This window comes from Gallus gallus, chromosome 10, assembly GCF_016699485.2.
Source record: "Gallus gallus isolate bGalGal1 chromosome 10, bGalGal1.mat.broiler.GRCg7b, whole genome shotgun sequence".
Taxonomy (NCBI): Eukaryota; Metazoa; Chordata; class Aves; order Galliformes; family Phasianidae; genus Gallus; species Gallus gallus.
The window spans coordinates 10,534,554-10,555,621 of record NC_052541.1 but is presented as its reverse complement, the minus strand read 5'-3'; the positions used below and the strand labels follow the sequence as shown (position 1 = coordinate 10,555,621).

The 21,068-nt window shown below is 37.2% G+C and overlaps 1 protein-coding gene and 1 long non-coding RNA gene across 2 annotated transcripts in view; one reads left to right on the top strand and one right to left on the bottom strand.

Annotated features, from left to right (window-relative positions):
• The window catches only part of FAM227B (family with sequence similarity 227 member B), a 121,586-nt gene that overhangs the window by 51,813 nt on the left and 48,705 nt on the right, over positions 1-21,068 (top strand). The window lies entirely within an intron of this gene.
• LOC107054189 lies at positions 12,818-17,426 on the bottom strand. The gene is made up of 2 exons (XR_001468214.3): positions 16,422-17,426; positions 12,818-14,407 (listed from the first exon to the last, which is right to left on the bottom strand). It is a non-coding gene; the product is annotated as an uncharacterized LOC107054189 (long non-coding RNA).

The window sequence follows — 21,068 nt, the reverse complement described above, 5'->3', positions numbered from 1 at the left end:
AGGATACTGGATTACTACTGTTCCTAATATTTGATTTTAGGAAATAGCTAGGGTAAGACCTTTCCTAACTTTCAGTTAGCTATTTGGCTGTATTATATTATGTGTGTTCTAAAAACAAAATAATAGTAATAGGGGGGAGGGGAGGAAAGGGCCCTGTTTCCCTGTGAGGTTATGCTGTTTGCAGAGACTTAAAAATGCATGAGTAAATTCAGAAAAAGAGCAATTCTCTATAATAGTTGTATGTTATTAAGTACCTGTCGGAGACAAGGACACTGTTTAGTCACAGGTGTAGTACTTTCCAGCTGTTTACAATTTGGATGACAAATAAGCATTTGCAGAACTGAGTGAACTTAATAAGAGTGCCTTTAATAGAGAAACCGTGTTAATGACTGATTTACAGTGTGCACTCCACCACTTTATCCACTTTTCTGCATTCCCTCTCTGATAATGAAGTCCGCGATATCCTATTAAATCTGTGTAACTTCAGGCCAGAGTAATCATTTGATAGGAGTGTGAAAGGAGGATGTAAGGATGCTGTGATCTGTACTAACCACGCACAGGTGCAGGGTTAGAACAGGTGTGTCAGCATGGTTTCTGAGGCATCTAGTGTGGGTACGGACCAGTGGATCAGATTTTCTATGGCTTGAATATAACGAGCACAGTAAAGTTTCAAAATGCCTTTGCATTCGAAGGACATGGAAAATGGAGAATATGTCAGAATTGTAGAGCTCCTTTCAGAGTTCCTGAAAGAGAGTTTAGGCAAGATGTGACATTTCATTGCCTAGAATGAAGGTAGTTTTTATTCCAAGGTACCGTCCTGCTTCTCCATACATGTAGTTCTTTTGCCGATTCGAGGAGTAATCCGTTCTGTTGGTGGACAGTTGTACTTTCTTGAGTTTAAATGTCTCCCACTGCAGCTGTTGCACTGTTAAGTAGTTATTTGCTGGGCTTGTGGCATTAGCACGGATAGAATTTTGTCAGCAGCTGATGAAGGTCAGGCTTTAAAACAGATCTGAATCAGAACTGATATAGGTCTGATCTGCCTCTTCATTCCTGGCTTTCTTTGCTTATTGTAATTGTTACGTTACTAAGATGATTTCTATGCTTTAACAGCATTTCAGTTGCAGGTTTTTTTTGCACTTAGTTTTGACAAAGACTGTCCATTTTAGCTAAATTTTATCCACTCAAACCTAAATATTACTGTTAAGTGTAAATAGAATGCAGAACATTTGGGAGGTGATAAAGAGGCAGAGGGGAGACCAACCAAGGCCTAAGTCATCTGAATATTCTGTTCTCTCCCATGGCAGCATTTTAAACTTTTATTACTAAAGAGAAAAGAAAACTTGATGCCTTGATAGCAGTTTGTCTAGTGCAGTGATAGCTTTTCAGAAAACTTACAATATCAACTTACAATATTAGCTTGAATAAATCTGCAGCATCTGCCTGGTTTTTCTACCTGTTGCATCTCTTGGCTATGCCATGCTTGACCACGCATTACTGCAGCAGATCTTTTTCTGTATTGAACATTTTTTTTGAACTGACTTTGTATGACTACAAAGAATGTATGACTACCATCTTTTTACTTCAACGGCTTAAATGTTTAAATTTCCTCCTCCATTACAGATGAAAAACTGTGGCATATGTTTAAAAAAATATGCGTCATGTTTGAGAAGATGATGTTCATAAGAATGTTCATTATTCACATAGGAATTATATGATTATGGAGATTGCTGAGCACAAAAAATAAGTGCAAATGACGTCTTGTAAATATCCAGTACCCTGAAAATCATTTTTAAAATTTTCTCATTTGTATATATATCAGATTTTAGTTTTCCTGATATGATGGAAAACGTTTCATAAACATGAAAGTAGGTGTATATGCTCCAGCAATAACGTTACTGTGCTGAACATGGGAGCCAACTGTGTTTTTTTTATTTGTAAATGCAGTTCTTAAAAAAAACACAGACTAAGAAGATAAAATCACTCTTTTCTCGAATATTTATTTATTTCTTTTCTTGAAAGAATTTTAACAGTCAGTTTTTTGCTAGTTAACCACATTGCAATAAAATCCTTCTCCGAAGATCATGCCTTTGTTTATTTGTTTGTTTCATAGCATTGTTAGGAATGAACAATACATTGGCAGCATCTGGTATAAATTCTTGGTTTCTAAGATGTCTCTGGTGAATAGTTTATCAAATTTAACGTGTATTCTATAACCTTTAGTTACAGATTAATTTTTCTATGCAAGTAAATGGTCTGTGCCCTTCCTGACAAATCCTGTAGGTGCCTAAAATATTCATCTCTTCTTGACTGAGAAGCCTGTGGAAGAAAAGATAGTTACCTTAAAGCATTCTAAAACCTTGTTACAATTCTTGGATCCTAGTATGAGGACTGTCAGTAATGCCCTTTACTTCTGTCTACTTTTTTTCCATGGCCTTGCAACCAACATGACTTCAATGGGCATTATATCAGCATCAAGAAGAAAATAACTTTGACTGGGGATCTTATCAATGCTCAGAAATACCTAAATGGGTGAGGTTCAAGTGCATGGGATCAGGCTCTTTTCAGTGAGATTCCCAGAGACAGAATAAGGGGCACTGGGTACAGACTGGAGCACAGAAAGTTCCATACCAAGGGAAAACTTATTCACTTTGAGGGTTACATAGCACTGGACAAAACTGCCCGGAGAACCTGTAGGGTTTCCATCTTTGGAGATGCTCAAAACCCGCCTGCACAACCTACTGTAGAGAACCTGCTTCAGCAGGAGGTGGATAAATGATTTCCAGAAATCCCCTCCAACTCCTATGATTCCGTGAGATTCTGTGATTGATGGACTTCTATTTGTACTGCTGTGGAAAGAGTACATGATTATGCCCACAAAAGATGAAGCAAATTTGCATGAACAATGTTAATGCTGCATTTACCAGAGTCAGAGTTTTTGATTTTGCAGTCTTACTACCAACTACTCCAATATCAGAAGAAAATTTGTGCATGTTGATGTCCACAATTTGTAGTGTGAAGCCGTAGGATGTGTAGAATCACAAAACAGTTAAAAATACGCAGAAGCTGACATCTATTCCATTAGAAATATTTTGCACTGCGGAAGTATTCTTGTGCCTTCAGAGGATGTTTGCAGTTTTGAGTCAAACTGCTTTTGCCTCTTTCTACAGTGTAAGGAGCAAATAATTTTACTTTAGACTTGGTGAGCCTCTGCACAAGGAGAAAGTTGAGCATCTTCAGGTATCCAAAGGGGCCTGTTAATGTAGCAACAGGTGTTAGCATGTGGAAGAGAACAAAGAACCAGCTATGGGCTGAAGAATACTAAATGGCATTAACATCGCTGAAAGAGAAATAATAGAAGAATCCTGGCAAGTCCCAAAGGAAGTGAGAGAGAGATGTGAAGCCTGGGAAAGAAGAAAGTAAGGAGCTCCTAATGTATAAAGTAAGTCAGAAGAAACAAGAGCTACAAAATAGGGGATCCTGTGAAGGTATGCTCAAATAGCCTGGGGTCATTTTACCAAAGTGCAGGGAAGGATCAAGGAATTTCTCATACAAATCCCCTCTCCTCCTGTCTAATGTTTTCTTTCAAAACTTAGAAAAGAAGTAACATAATCTGACAAATCAAATATGTATGAAGCTCTACTGAGTGGAATCATTTCTAAGTTTAGTGTAAATATATTGAATATTCAATGTATTTTGACTCTACTGATGTGCAGTAAAAGACTTCTAGAGACTTGTACTACACAGGGAAAAGGCTTTGTTCACACACAAAGTATTTGTTCATAAAAGCCAGAAATAAGTTCTCTGTTTTGCTCTCATAAGCTGTACTATTTCAAGGCAAGTTTAGCAGATCCGATTGCGAGACCTGTGCTTTTCCCAGTGGAAGTTCCTCTCATCTGAGGTAACCAGGATAGTAGCAATTAGAGTTGGTGCTGAGGAGGATCAACCTGGGACTCTTTTCTAGTTCTCTTGAAATTTAGGTAGGTAAGGGACAAAGACATTGATGTGATTTGTTTTGTGTTGTAGTGTGTTGGTTTTTTTGTTTTGTTTTCCTGCTCAAGAGACCCATTCAACTGCACACTTATCAAAGAAGGTAGAGAAGTTCCCTTTTGCATGGTCTTTGATTTCTTTCCTAGATGCAGAGATGCAGGGGGGAAAAGTACCTGGCTTCAGTATAGCCACACTGAAATCTACTGTAGAAACTGAGGCATTGAGGATTGATCCTTTTTCCTTTGTGAATGGAAATCTTGATCTTTTCTAAAGCATGTGGAGAAAACAGCCGGTCTGTTCTATTCTGCAAAACAGTGCCATTATGTCTTAGTCACAGTTTTCAAGATTCCAGATACTAGCTTGCATTTAGCACAAAAAGAGCTCCCATCAGGATTGGCAGGAAGATAAGGCCTTCATTTAGTGGCTCTCTGGAGCTGAAGATTATTTTTGGAACTTTCATATCATATTTACAGGCTAGTAGACCAAAGCAGTATTCCTGTAAAATATAGGGATCGAGATATAAAACAGTCACTCTTTTTTTTTTCCCCCTATGAGAATTATTTCTTGTGGATTTGTAAGCAAAACTGAAAATACTGATTTTTGGGTTTTTCTCTTCATTTCAGTGGACAGAGTTTTAAGATAATGGTGCATTGGAGTGTAACCAAAATAGATGTCTGAAGAAACAGATTGCTCCCTGTTTCTTAGCTCTTTTTGTAATAGAGGAGAGGTCTGGTTTTGAGGTTTTTCTCAGTTCCTGCCTCACCTTTCTGAAGATACATATGCTCTCCCTCTTCAGTTTTGAGAAACACCCCCAGGGCATCCTTTTTATTTGAATTGATTTTCTGGATGTTTATCTTTTTCGATCTGGTCATGAAAAGCACATCTGGTTCCTATTTTAATCAGTATTCCAGGGGGAGCAACATCATATTATAGAAGACTAACAATGCTAAAATAATAATCCATAATGATGCAACTTCTGGTAATCTAAAACTGTTTTATCCACTGTTTGTAGAAGTGTGTTAATGATGTAGGCCAACTGATCTCTTTGTAGATTAAACTCACCCTGGGTCCTAATAACAGAGAAACGTCTGACATCCGCATAGACAAACCCTTCGAACCGTCAGGAATTCCTGGTGTTTTTTTAAAGGTCTGAATGTTTTAGTATTTACGGAAAGTGCCAAACCAAAGGTTGTGGAAACTAAAGCAATCTGCTGAAAAAGAAAGTAAACCAGCCCCTGTGTTTGTTTACGGGTGAACTTTTGCTTTTAGAGATGATAGGGTTGGAGGTCTTAGTCATGTTTTTCTTTACTTTATTAGCTGAGTTAGTACTTGGCCTATACACTGAGCCTGCTGGAAAGTGACAGTGATTATCGTATTACAAGGCTGTGTGCTAGCAGCTCAACCAGGGTGCCAAACAACCTTTAGGTGGTAGTATTTTTTTTCTGTATTTCTTGGTTTGAGTCAGTAACAAAGAAGAGAAACTGTTATCATTTCTTGGAGTTATGCATACATACGTACTTGAAGCAACTGTGTAACATTGAAACACGATATCTGTGAAATTATGAATTTGTAACAGTCAGTAAAACAGCAGACTCCAATACCCAATGTGAAGTGGTAAGGTTTGTTGAAGCGCTGACCTACCTTGGCTGTATTTCATATACCTCCCTGCACTGTCAGTTCCATTAAAGTATGACCACTGGTGCCATCTTCACGCTAGGCTTTCACATTATTGCAGAATTACCTGAAGAAGTTCTTTAGAAATAACTTTGGCAGGTGGAGAGGATGTGTACCTGAGTTGAGTAAGCTCTAATTTCAGAGTATCAAACCCTTTCATTCAGCCTTCAAAATATTTCTTGGAATTGTCACTTTAACATATGCCTGCTTCTCTCTTCACTCTGATTCAGCAAAGTTCCTCACTGAAGCAGGATGTGGTATATTTTAAAATTGAAGGCCCAATTTAATATCAGTGTGATTGAATCAGGAGTGACATTCTTGGCAGGATGACAGTGTTATACATTAATTATTTTAGAGACTAAAATTCCATGTGAAAGTTGTGGTTCATGACCCATAGTCCTTTCTGCTCTAACCTGGTTTTAAGGAAAGCTAAAGCCTGGAATAAAAAGAAAAACTAAAGTTTTGCGAATTCTGTTTTTAGACAGGAATAGTTAATTTGAGAGCACTCTGACTGCAGCCACCATCAGTGGAATTCTTCTAAAGGTCCGTGCTCCTGGTAGGCGAGCATGAAGGAGGTACAGAAATGAAATTCAGCAGTTGGTGTCTCTGATTTATTAAGAAGTACCGCTCTTAATTTATTTTGTAAGTGCAAGCCTTAATATAGGAAAGTGAGCAACAAATGGTTAAATTCTTAACACTTCCATGATATCATTCCTGAGAGCAAAATAAGCTATTTTTTTTCTCACAGGTTTAAAAGAGCAGATTATATAAAACAGCAAAGCAATGGAATCTTTAGAACTTGCAGAACAGAAAAATTTAGAATTTTCTCTGAACTTCTGTAAATAATCTATACATATAGATTATATATATGTATCCATATATATCTATATCTATCTATATATATAGATATATCTCAAGTTAGAATATTGGGTGAGGGATATCCAGTGTCAACATTAAGTTGGAAAAGCCACTATACCTCTCATTGCTTGACGCTTTTGTTTTGCATTTTTAAATAATCTAGAAACAAGTGCATGAATGCTATTGCAACTCTGTTGGCCAAATAAATGCTCTGAATAGCTTTGTTCCATCATCCTGCAACAGAGTCAGTTACGCTGATGAAATGTTAGATTTTTAACTTTCCATTTACATGAGAGAGATTGTAAAAGACTATTCTGTGGTGTTATGTATCAAGGAGTGACTTGCTAGAATGATATGGTTCCTTCTGCTGGTGGAGTCCAATTTTTATAACATCTATGAGGTAGAATATTTTTCACTCTGATACTGAACTGATTATTTCTGCTGCGCACATCTGAAGTGATAGTACATTGCTGCCAGACATGGATGCATTTCAGTGGTAGATAAAAGGAAATATTACTAGCCACTATTTACAAAGCTCCTTTAGAACCATCGTATTTTGTAGCTATTGTATTTCTTCAACAGTTATTTACATAAAACCAAAAAACTTTAAGAGATACTTTCTTGTAAAGTGGGGAGGTGGAGTGGAATTACATAATTGTAAATAATGGAAAGATGGAAGATTCTCTGATTTGTTACTTTGGTGAACTGGATTTTGTTTGACCTTTATTCCTATTTTTTGAGATATTTCAGCTGTATTTCATAAACTGTTCTCATCTTTAGAACGTTCCAATTTGGAAGTATTTTCATGAGTCAAAAATACTCTTGCTTCTACTGAAGGAATGGGGTGGAGATTCCCAATTTCTCTGTCTCTTTGGCATACTTAGATTTCCTGAGTAGCCAACCTCAATCTGTGGGTACTAAACCAAGTTTCCAACCTGGGAATTTTTTCAGGTCATAGATGGTTTGCACTGGCTACTGCTTCCAGCACTGAAATTATACCCCAAATATGAACCACATCTGTCTTTCAGTACTCTTGGTTTAATTTCTACATTCTTTTGACCGACTTCAAGTTCTTTCCTCTAGAATGTTTCCTGTACATATTATGATTGAAATTCTACGTGAGCTGTGTCATTGCTTTCAAAATGCAGCATAACTGTGTAGATAAGAGAAGAAAAAAAAAAGCCAGTACATGCACATTCACGTGATTTTCCTTGTATATGTATTTAAGAACAGAGTATGTGTTGTCACATAAAACACATTCCCAGAATGAGATAAAGCCTTGGTAAACAATGAGGGATCATAGAAGTTCTTTGACTTTTAAGAGCTATATTTTATCATCGTATTTTTCCCACCATTTTATTTCTCAGCTAGTTGGAACTCAAGCTTGTAGTTTCTCACAGCTCTATCATGGATGTCAGTATTAGAACAAGTGCTCTCTTTCTTGCCAAATTTTATCAGCATGCATCCTCTCCACCTTCTCCCAGTAACAATCACAACTTCCACCTTCCACTTTGGAAGATGCTGCTGTCTTGTTTTAGAGAAGGCAGTTCAATTTTGCCTTCTGTCTGAACCATAGCACCTGTCGCTGGCAAAACAGTGGGCTCACAAAAGTAGTGATCTGGAATTTTCCAGATAAAATCTGAAATTTTCCAGCATAGATGGGTAAATAAGATACATGGGGGTGGGAGAGAGGCTGAAAGAAATCTTTGGCATGAATCTCCAGTAGTTCATCAAAGAAGGTTAATATTACCAAAGCCGTAATAAAATGAAACATACTTTATTCACTAAAGTTAAATTTATAATTTCTCACTTTTATTAATAAGCATACTACTTAAAATTCTGGTTTAATACAACCTTTACTTCTCTGTCTTATATAGGTAAAAATCATTAGTTTTATTTTCTCACTGCAACAAAGATGGTTATGATACTGGATCATATGATTCCTCTGTTCTGGAATAGAAAACCCACCTGACTTCAATGATTTTCTTAAAAACTGATGGTATGATGAAGTCACCCTATTTAGCAATCAATATTAAAAGATAAGAATATTAAGAGCAGCTTTATTGCACAAAATGAAAGCAGAGAAATGATCTCTGCTTTATCAAAACTTTACACGTTCTAGAAACAGATGCCCTTTCAAATCAATACTAAAAAAATCCTGGATATTAAATTTTCAAACAGTAACAGCTGTCAGAAATCAATCCTTCTTAACTGCTCTTGGAAAAAAACAGATTTACCTCCCAATTAAACATCATCATAGAATGAGCTCCTAAAATCAATGTATTATTTTTGTATTTAGTCCAAGGAATTCAAGTTGATAGAGAATTCGTTGTATGTTTATTGTAGTTCATAATATGGGAAGTCTTTTGTAACTGCAGTTAAATTTTACCTTTGCCCATGCTCACAGAGTAAGGAACGTTTATCCCAGCTTATCTATTTCTTTGTGTTTTTTTCTTTTCTGCTTCTTTTAATCTATTTACATGAATGACAAATAATAAGTTGAGAGTGGTGTGGATTCAGCTGGTTGTATTGCTTGCTGGGATAAATTATTCCAGGACCTTTTTGAAGGGAGGAGTCAGTTTGGAAGCTTGACCTTGTTTTGTTTCAGTTTTGCTTTTATTTTTTAAAAAAAGGTAGATGTAAATATGAAAACGGAATGTTTAGAGATGGAGTTTCAGACTGTAGGAAAATGCCCGCTATCTTAGAGCTGGGCTCTTTCTAGATCCTTCACCACATGCCTACAATTCACACACAATTCCCTGCCTGCCTGTACCTGTTCATGCTTTTTGCTATTCTGAGAATACATCTGTGTGTTGGCAGAGCAGGCTTTAAATGGAGATGCATTTCCAGTGCCTTCTGGGCATCAGGAACCGATGTCTTCAGAGACAGGGATAGCACCACACTTTTTTGAGCCATGATTTAAAGTAGTCAAAAGCTCAAATGATTTCATATTTGTAATTCTAATTTTAGCCATTTGTTTTTATTAATTAAAAACATATGTCTAACATGTATTTTGTGTAACTGAAAGTAAGATGCAGGTTAACATACTCATGTGAGGGGGAGGTGGAAAAGAAGGATGATCTGTGGTTTATAGCCCATTTTTGGAGGATTTCAGTTCTAACTTTCCATTCAACTCAGAAGTAGAGACAAAGAGAGAGTTCCTGAGTATTAAAATAAACGTTGGGAACTGTGAGAGAAGGTATAGGATCATACCTAATCCAGTAATATTCTTGATAGTGACCAGTACAGAAATGAGGAACAAAGAAGACAGCCTGTCTTTCTATAGTATCAGTTTCCTCAACCCAATAGAACAGACTAATCTGAATAGCAGTAATGGATAACAGAGTATTTGTGCCTATGTTGTTGGGCTGCTGGTGGTGGGTGGGTTTTGCATGCATACATCAATTTGAGTGATGAGATATCAACATCCATTTCTCAAGAGTTTGCCACCATCAGCTTTTTTCTGCCAATACTCTTATTGTTCTTAGTCATAATTACATGCAGTATTTAATCAGAAAGGCAGATAAAGTGTATACATACATATATTCAGCTCTTTCACACACAAATGCAATATGAATGATTTCCTTACCTAGATGTGCAATGAAAAAATATTTTTTTTAGAAATGTATCAGTATTGAAAGTAGAGAACAGTTGCAGTACACAAAATGTTTTGCAATTTCAAAACATTTCAAGTTAGATTCCTTGGTGGTGAATAAAAAAAAAAGAGAACAAATTTATTTTCATCGTGGACTTAGCCAATTTCTGTTCCCTAAAATGTACTGCTCAAGGCTGTTCACATACTCTGCTAGTATCTCCATAGCTGAAAATAAAGAGAGTTAGTTTTCTTCCAGCATACAGGCAGAAAGGTTCTGGAAGCATTCATCACCATGTAATCTCTCTGACATGCACACAGTACTAGAGGAATTTCCTAGATGTGCATGCAGTAATAATTTGCCTCATCTCAGAAAAGTTGGGGAGTGGAGGCCACTGAAATAATTGTTTGTGTTTTGGGTTTGGTGGGTTTTTTTTTGTTTTTACTATTAGCTAAAGATACAGATGCACTTTCAGTTCTTCCTTTCTTTCATTTGTAAGTACTTCACAACATGCCATGATACCTAATAATGGCGTAGGCACCCTATTTTTTTTAATCAAAATGATCAAAAACATTTTTTTTTTGTGGTTAAACACTTCTATTTAAGCTGAAAACAGCAGCAGAGTAAAAACTTCCGTAAATCAATTTGTGCATGAGATCAGAGCAGGCTCAGAGTTTGTTCTAAGTTTCTGCATGCTAAGCTTCCAAGAAAATCAACAGAAGCTGCATGTGAAGAAGTATTGCAGAGCCCATTTGTGGCTTAAAGATACTAAATAAATGATATAATCTGACTTTATTTTAATTGAGGAAAGAATTGGATTTTAAGTTTAGGACATAATTGTACCTGGATTTCCATATGACTTTGTAAGATGTCAGTTTACTTCTGATTACGTCCTACGTAGCCTGATTAGGTAATCATCTCAATCAGTGTGCTCACGTGGCTGTTCCTCTACGCACTGCTGGTTTATAAGGCTATTTTCTGATTTGGCTCTACCAGATCTGAGCTATTTTCAACAAAGTCTTCTGAAAATTTATTATAGATAATGTGATATTGTTTCCAGCTGTTTCTACCCAGTACTGTTATTAAATACTGGAAGATAAGGCAACCAGATCACTTTCTCTATCAGACTTTGACACTAGGTCATGGGAATTAATAATGTTCAAAACATATCTCAGTTGGAAACATCCGTCGGACATCTCAACCAGCAGCAGATGTTAAAGCCAAACTGATCAAATTATTACCTTGCAGTGCGAAAGAGGAGAAATATTCTGGAGGCCAGTCATGACATTTGGTCTTTCTGGGTGGCCTGCTTGTCTCAACCGATATATTCTAAATCCTATTCAAGACACTTTCAGGTCATTGAGCTAGCAGCAACAGATGTCATTCCTTCCCACTACACATTAAGATATCGGTGAGGTAAGATGTTAGTGAGATATCGAGAATGATTGTATCTGAGCTGATATAATCAGACTTTTAAAATTCTTGTTGTTACTGCTTTATTTTATAAGGACATTATTTAGCTATCTGGAAAATGCCTGTGCTGCCTCCCAGTTGTAATTCCTAACCACCTTCAAGCTAACACTGAAGGTGATATACAAGAATTAATACTGAAAGAACAGGAACACCCCAAACCATTGCTTGTTCTCCAGAAGCAGCTGATTCAAAACACTCTGTGCTAACTGCAGACTACATGCACTTTTAGTTATTATTGATACTGCCAGCGTGATCGAGGGATAAACAGCCATTATGTGTCTGCTTAAACATTGATTTGTAAAGGTAAGGCTTATGTACTGCTCATGTGAGTAATTGCTAAACATTATGCTGTGTATAGACTGTGGTGTCTGACGGCTTTGGGCTTCTTGAAGAACCACATCCCTATTCGTAAAACCACTCTCCACTTGGGAGCATGTCCAGCACGCTGCATGATGTGGCAGTGCTGACAGTGCAAATTGCAGTCACAGCTGAATATTTTAATAATATGTATTTTTAATTTAATAAAACGTACTTTAAAGCAAAGAAATCTACTGGACATTTTGGCCGGTATATTAAAGCTGTCAGGAGCAAAATGCTGTAAGTAATCTGAGGAAGAGAGAAACGAACAACTATAGTAATAGTTTGCACACATTAACAAAGCAACAACAACAAAAACCCACTAAACATATCTTTGTGTTACTTTTTTTATGCTGTGATGTTCTGTTGCTGTGCACACAGAAGCGGGTACAAATGAGGCCTGTTTTTTTTTGCATATACTTGCACAAGTGGATGGATGACGGAGGCTGGTGCCCCGCAATCAGCAGAAGGGGGTACTATCTAAATGGACTTCTGAAGATGCTAATGCTAATCGTGGAAACTAAACTTCTTATGTGCTGAAAGAACATTCGAGAACTCTTCAGTGTTTATATGTTGCTCTGCTATTCTGGTAGAATTTATTTGCTTTTTCTGCCTCTTCCTCCTACTAGGGCAGAATTCTACTGAGAGTAGAATTTCAATAGCTGTATGCTGATGTTGTCTGAATACATCACTACTGAGAAAAGTTGTTTAACCTTTAAGATATCTGTTTTGCTTAAGGACTGAGTTAAGTGAGATGTACTTGTTTTATTTAAGGTTTGAGATGTGCACTCTATTGAACATCTTGGTATCTTGGTCTGTAAAGAAGCTCATTTTTCCAAAGATTTAAAGAAAAAGAGGGAGCACAGCTGATCGTCGTCGAGTTAAATTGTGTTGTAAAATCATCTCTCAGAACATTACAGTGTAATATAAAATGTTTTACAAAACTTACATTAGAAGTTTTGGTTACAGTATATGAACTTGAAAATATTGAATCCAGAAAATAGGAATTGTTATGCAGTAGTTTGGGAATATTAAATGAGCAGAACTGGGAAAAGGAACCTCAGTTCCTTCTCCCAGAATGTCATATGAGCTTTCTGCTTGCAAGATGTTTTAATATGCAAAAGCCTTCAGCTATCTATTGCAAGATGTTATGTGTTATAAGTTCTCTGATTACTTTCTAATTTTAAAACAAATGAGACTAGCAGAACATCAGATTAAACTTTTTAAAAAAGGAAAACAAAGCAGAAATGGCTCTTCATACAATTTTCATAAGCACCCAAGGATGCTGTTAAATACCAAATGTTTAAAACTTCAAAGATCCCAGAGTTGGTTAGTAGAAAATGTCATAGAGAACTCTAAAATGCAGTCACCACCTCTGTGGCTCCTCAGCCACAAAATGCTTGTGGCCAGGAGAGATTTCTGTGGAAATATCACTGTGCTTGCCATGCTCTTACAGTCATCTTCAGGCATCTCATATTGGTCAGAGTTGGAAGTAGGATACTGCACTGCATGTACCTTTGGTTTGACTGAGAGGAGCTGTTCGTATGTTCTGTTATACAAAGAGACAATCCAGAGAAGTCTTGTTTTGTTTTCCTATTAAGAGAAGTCAGATTTTAAAGGACTCTGTGTATATCAAATACAGCAATTATTTCTCTGATATTCTTATTCTTACAAGCTCTTAATATGTTCATTTTGTCTTTTAAAATTTTCTTGTGAGATCAGAAAGCCTAATCCATAGATTTTTGTATTTAAATAAGGAAGAATCAAGAGCAAATCTTTTTTTTTTTTTTTTTTTTCCTTAATTCCATTCTTACTCACAGCCCACGCTTCTTAGCTTCACAGGCTTGCCTAGAAAGGCATCTCTTTCTTGTGTTGTCTGCAAGTTTTTGAGATGTGTCAGTGGAAATAAGTGGTATCTGATTTCTCAAAGCTGTTCTTAATTTTGGTGGTAGAATGACATTTAGATAACAACTTGAGATATCTTTCCATCATTGACTTCTTCTTGAATGTCCAATTTTTCAATCTCCAGTCTTTGTCTGATGTGTTGTTTTGTGGTCTGCTTATCCTGTGCTTAGTCCCTTTATTATTGAATATCTTTCCTTGTAATCTTCGTTGGGTCACCAGGTCTGTCTTTCTTTAACACATTCATTTTCCTCCAAGGCTCATAAGACCAGTAAGGTAGAAAATTTAAGTTCAGCGAAGCAGGTCCTGTTGTATTTATACCATGCCTGATTTTGAGTTCCTTTTTTAATAAGGGAGGTGATAAGCTGTGCATCTCTCTTCGCTGACAGAATGCAGGCTTGTGAATCTCAATGATGTGGAACAGAATCTCCTCCGTAGAAACCCTTCTTCACACCCTTTGGCCACGATGGCAAGAGCACCACTTCTCTAAGGATCTTCTCTTTCCTTCTTTTTAAATTGAAGACAGATTCTGAAAAGCATTATTTGTAATTCATTCACATCTGGAAAAAAAAACTTCAAAGGTTAGAAATTGCCACAGTTTATCTGAGCAAAGAGCAGTAGTGCTGTCTAATCAGAGGCAGTGTTTCTCATTTTAATGACAAAGATTGGACTGATTTTTCCCATGTTGCCTTGGCTTTCAAGAACTTGCACAAATCTCAGACACTGGGTTCCTTGCAAGAGTTAACAATTAAAAAGCCTACTAACAATACTGTTTTCAAATGATTTCTTTGGAAAACAGTGAGTGAAAAGAGGTGCATCTCCAAGCCTATTTGGATGTTAGGGTGTTGCCAGTCATGACACAGTAAAACAGATTACAGCTTAGTTTGGGCGGTTGTCATGCCAAGTGCAGTTGCTTTTGCTTTTGAGCACCAAAAGGATGCAGGTGCTTCATGGAAGGAGAATAGTTAAAAATCTCCAAACGTGCTTTTAAAGATTTCTTCTTTAATTTCTTAAGAAGTAACAGCTGGTCTTTCTGCTTATCACCAGGTGTATTAGATAATGGTCTAGTTGTATTAGATATCAGTTTGAGACTGACTGTTGCTGCACTCTTCAAAGTTGACCTGCTATATTTTTTTCACTTGCTTTTCAGAATGAATTTTGTAATCCTCAAGAGAATTTAGTGACACATTTCAGTAAGCAAACCAATTTTCATTTGCAAGCTGAGTCCATTTAACATGGATTTGTTGGCAGACAACTTTGAGCCATACAGAAAATGTTAACCTCTCCACTGCTATGAATGTATATGCATTCTGCTTCTCCTTGATCTCAAAAGCATGCAGTATTTGTTACTGGGAAGCTGCCTGAAATCCTTATTTTCACACTAAGCTGCAAATATACCTCTGTTGAAGTTTCATAGTACAATAATAGTGCGTGTAATACAAAATGGACATGTGTTCTGATTCTGTGCATTGTATATACTTATACACAAACATACATGCACAAACTTTATTGACTTTCAAAACTGTATTTGACACTTCAATGAGAACCTTTTTTAAATATGTTTGGTTACATTCAGAATCACAAACAAGTATAGAGACCTTCTGAGAGGCATCGGGGTGCTCCACAAACTGTAGAATTTTCATAATTAGCACAATCAGAGTAATTTCTGTGGCAAGTTTATATAAAACAGCATTAACATATTTTAGCTTTATTTTGAAAAGTTAATTTGAAGCGTGATAGTTACAGAGGTGTGTATAGAAAAGCAAAAGGTGGGTATAGTATTATATTTCTAAAGAAAAGGGGTAACTAAACTAATTCTACACGGTACATTTAAAATACAACCCTATTTGCATCTCGATGACTGAAATGAAGTTCTTTCCAACAAAGAACAATGTCTGTGCTCAAAGAACCACAAAGGACTGGAAAACTAGAGAGAAGTTCTGCACTTTTCACAACTGCTGATAGCTGTGCTTGTAAGCCTTAATTTAGGCAATCACTAACAACTCACTGGTGTTGAAGACAACGGTAAAACAATTAATTTTTAAGTTTGAAAGATTGCAGTGATCGTTTGCAAAACACTTGAGCACAAATTCTAATAGAAGAGCAACGACTCCATCCAGACAAAATAGTACTTGATGTCAGTGGGTGTTTCATCTGTGTAAGGTCTTCATTATCCAGACCTCTGGAAGAAGGGCTAAAAAAAAAATCCATAAAAAAGAAACCGTAATAATTGTAACAGCTAGATGTTAATGAAAGCGGCAAGACTTAATATGTTTCAGCTGATTTTCTTTTTAAACAGATGATAGTTCTGTGTTTTTCACTATTGTGTTATAGTTATGCATCTGCAAATGCAGCGTGGCAGACCGAAAACCTCTTGTGCATGTTAGATACATATCAGCCACCATTACTATTATCTCTGTGAACTGTAAAGATTTAGCATATGCAGCGATGAAACAAAAGTAGTCACCATGGAGTTACTGTCACACTAAATGCATCCAACGTGTACAAACGCTATGCCTGAAGACCTGTCAAAATGAAGAATCAGCATGAGAATTTTGCAAAGATGTAACTTACTCCTGAATGCCTCTTACTTCTTTTCCAACTTCCTTCTCCTTTCACTCCATTTCGTTTTGCTTGCCAGGAACTGAGTCCTGCTGTAGAGAATGCACTAATTCCTTAGCGGTAAGGGAGAAATCAGATAAAATGAATGTCTGTGGGGCTCTTCTCTGTAGGATGACATGTTGTAAAAATACAACTGTGTTCTGAAAAGTGACTCTTGAGATGGCATCTTGGGAGTGAGTGGGGGAAGGTTATGTTTATTATCTGTTAATGACTTCCAGATTGAGTTTGCTCAGTTTGCAAGTTAAGGGGAAAAAAAAAAAAAAAAAAACCACCAAAAAAACCAACCCGCCAACAACCAACCCTTTTTTAACTGCCTTCTCTGCAGTCTCAGTTTGAGATTTAAAAACCATGCTGTGCTAATTTCTAACCCAAGTATTACTGTCAGCAATAAAAAGGTGCTTAAGGGTATATTGTCTTTTAGTTATAGTGTCCATCAGTGAACTGTAAATGAATTTTAATTTTGTTGATGTCAAAATCAGAGTTTGTTTAATTATTGGTGATTAATTCCTTCTTACTACCTCTGTTGAAATGGCTTTTGGACCTACCTACTGTGGAGGAATGTTGAAAGAAGAGGAATAACCTGCTGTGCTATTAATTTCACATTGCTGTTAAGGATTCGTGGGTGAGGTGACAGGAGTCACAAAAGCCCCGCTGGCTTACTGACCATGGTGTGAGCACAGATTTCTCATAGGTTTGAGTATCTAGCATTCATGTGTAGCACAACTGAGAAAAAGTTGTGAGAAGAAGCTATATTTTAATTAAATCAAATGATGTAGTTTAGAATACATCAGCTTTCAGATGTGCAGGTCATTTAGATCCAGCTGTAATAAGATGTTATCAGAAACAGAGCTAGCAGTTCAACAAACGCTGGGATTAATGTAAGTGTGGCCTCTGACAGTGCTTATATGGCGGTGCTGCTGACCTGGGTCATTACAGTAAAGGAGTGAGCGTTATCAGCAGTAATGCTTCACTCCTTTCTTTTTCTGCCAGATACGCAGTCGTTCAGCATGTACTAAAATCTTGTCAACAAAGACCTCACAGCTGCCATCTCAGGCTGCAGGGCTCGGCCACATTCTGAGATGTGGCTGTTCCATGGCTGTGTTCCATCTTCTTGCAGGGCTAACGAGCTGGGATGCACGCTGTCTGTCTCTGTCGCACTTGCACCAGCGCAGTTGGATCCTCTGGGGATCAAAGTAGGGGGATAAAGTCTTTGTGGTGCTTGGCATCATTTTTCTGTCATTTTTCCTCCTGACCGGTCTTTTGGCATTGTATTTTACAGTGGCTATTCTTTTACTCTATGGCAGGTGATCAGGATTTGAAATCCCTCCTGATTTTAATAAGCAGTGTAACTTCTGCCCTTGATACGCCCTCAGAAGAGCTCCCAGTTTTCCCTACTCCCAGTGTGAGGGTATTTGTTCCTCACAGACACTGCACACCAGTAAAATCTGATTTCAATGTCAGTTGAATTCTTGGGCTCAGCCTTTCCAGCCCTTGTCCACCTGCTTGTTGCTGCGTGGTTCCATTAGGGTATTTTTGCTTGTGCTCATCACTTCTGCAAGCAGTGGGAGGTTTTCTTATGGCACGCAGATGTTATTCCCAGATAGCATGTGTCTGCCACCTTTTTGTGAGCAGGTTTAGATCATACTCTGAGTCTGAAGACAAACTTCTTCATTTTCTTTCCTAAATTCATATCTGAGGGCTAAATGTTGCTGTGCTTATTGGTTTCAGAAAGTCCTAAGCTGTCTGTAAAACCAAGCCTTTTCAATTATGTTCTCATTTGATTTTAAACCTGAGACATAAAGAGTGTACAAATTTCTGCAGAAAGAATGTGGAATTAACTGGTGGGCCATAGAAAGAATTGCTGAGACAATCAAAATGATTTTCTTCATTGATGATTAGACCTACTCCAGGAAGAGTTTGAGCTAAGCAAGGATGTGGCCAAATAATGGTCCTGTCTCTGCAGTGCAGCTAGCTAGAGCTCCATTCACACCTCCTTGAAGCTCTGCGCTTGGGTACAGTGCCTTATTCACAGTCCTGGAATCCTTGCTTTGCTGCAACAACTCAGACATCCTTTGAAATTATGATTGAGCTTCTGCAGTGGAGAACTGCATCTCCAGTGACAATGTAGAAAAGGACAAGTTAAAATAAGTAATACTTTCCAGTAACTGCAGATTTGAGATGTGTTTCCCAAATGTACACATTCACTATCCACAGTCCTTTTTCTCATTTTCTACGAGTCTCCCTTGCAAGCCCCGCTATGTACGGTAGCATGTAAAAGGTGGATGACTCTATGTAATCTGTGTGTACTACTAAGGCAGAAAGTCAGCTCCTGATACGCAAGCTCCTGATGAGGATGTTTGAACAGATGCCCATGAACCAGCATATCTCAGTGTTAAGTAACCTTTCTTCCTATTAGTATTGTATTGTCTTTCTCAGAATTCAAACTAGCTGATATGGATGTGCTTGGTACATCATCCTCCCCTTTCACTAATTTTCAGGATTTTAGAACCTCATTCTTGCACATCTGCTTGTGAGAGTAGACGAGTTGTTCTGAAGGCCTGTGGGATAATTGTCATTGCAGGAAAACATTTTTGAATGGCATTTGTCTGCTAACATCAGAACTGGAGGGGATAATTTCATTTCAGTTCTCGCTTGGCAGTTCTTCGTCTTGCTCTCCATCATCTTTTCTGTGCACTGAGTAGCTGTGTTCAAAGAGAAATTGGTGGGTTTTTGTTTTGTTTTCATTCTTAAAGAAAATTCTTCACTTTGTGGTTCTTTTCATTTGGTGATTTTATTTCTCATTTTAGGAGCTTTTGTATTTCTTTAAGGCAAATGAGGCATGTTAGTGGTTATTTGTAATTCTTTTTTTGTTCAGTGGATTTCCTGTTATGCAAAAACGTAAAGCTTTTCTCACTGTTCTTCCAAACTTTTGTTTTCCTGTCTTGATAGTTTTGTACATCTGTGTCTGCTTTACAACCTGTGGCTAAGGCGTACTTGCCCAGTTAAGATCTGGCTTTGTCTTCATGGATGCCTGACTATTTACTGTAAAACTGCAAGTCGGTTTAGAGACCTTCAAGAAGTGCATGACTTCTTTTCCTTAACAGCTTTCCTAAATAGACATGAGAGCACTGAAGATCTATCTAAAAAAAATTCAGCGTGTCATTCTTCCATACTCCGTTTGTTCAGTAGTTGCCTTATTTATTTCTGTCACAGAAAATGATAAGGGAAGCTTTGCAGGACATAAGGTTTGCACTTGGAAAACGTGTGTGCATATGTGTGCATTACATGAAGTGTAATGTTTCTATAAGGTGCACAGTCAAAATCCCATTAGCAGCTTCATGTTCAAGCTGCCCTAAACTGAATACTCATACACCCATTGTTTTACAGCTTCTTTTTTTACCTGAGTAGAAGGGCGTCGGTCTGAGGAGAGCAGGTATTTACTCTCCACCTTGTGCTGCCTTAGTGTAGCAATCTAGGACTATTAATAATACTCCTTTAAAACATATGAGATGGAGCTAGGGATCCATGTTTTATTGCTAGCATTAGTAAGATGTTGTCTTGTTTCCAGTGAACTGACAGATCAGTATGTTCCAGTAATGTAGTAACTGGGTTAAACAGCCGCCTTAGCGCCATTTTGCATTAACTGATTCATCATCTGCAGTGAAGTCTCTTTGGCATAGCATTTTCTTATGGGGAAAAAAGTGTGGAAAATGCATTTTGGTGTCTTAAAGGGATAATGGGTTTACTAAACATTTCACTGTGTGTGATGCATATCCTACAATACCAAAAAATGCTGCATGTTGGAAAAGGATGTCAGAAGAATAGGAAGACAGCAGTATCTACGTATGGCCAGTAAATGGAACAGTATGTTCTTTCTATTTCTGTTAGCAGAGGACATAATTTGCAAAGATCTACTTGAAGATAGGAAATATATGGCAGATGAAGAAATAAGCGCAGATTGTGAATGTATAAATGATATGCCAAAGGAATCTGAAACCGTAACAGAGGTTTGCTTTATTTACTTCTGATGTTAAAAAGAGCACGCTGAGGGTAGCTCACTAACAAGAGCCATGTTTCTGTTAATATTTATGAACTACGTTATTAAAATGGACTACACAACAGTGATCTACATAGTGGCAACATCAGAAAATAGACAATCATAGAGAGAAAACATGTATAATTGGAGAAAATAGCTGAAATATGAGAGGATTTTTCTCTACTGATCTTAGTTGCAGTAATTTTAGCCATGGTTTGTTTTAAAAAAAGACAAAGTCAGAGAAATGTAATCTTTAAGTTGTATAGATGATACTATCAGTGGCTTTGAATCCTGCTGCATTTCTGTTGGATTTCCCCTTTATTAAATGTATTTAGACTAGATTGTATCTTATTATTTAATTCAGCTCTCCTTTCTTCTGTGTTTTAAGGATTTCAAGTGTTTGTGAAAGGAAAATACTTCAGCTTTACGTGAGAGTTAATGAGTCAGGTTATGGGGACATCTCTAATGTGGTGAGCTGAAGTTTAAAATGAGATTTACTGGGTATATTCTCGATACAACTATCACATACCTTCATTTTTAGTTTATTTTTTAAATTGATTTGT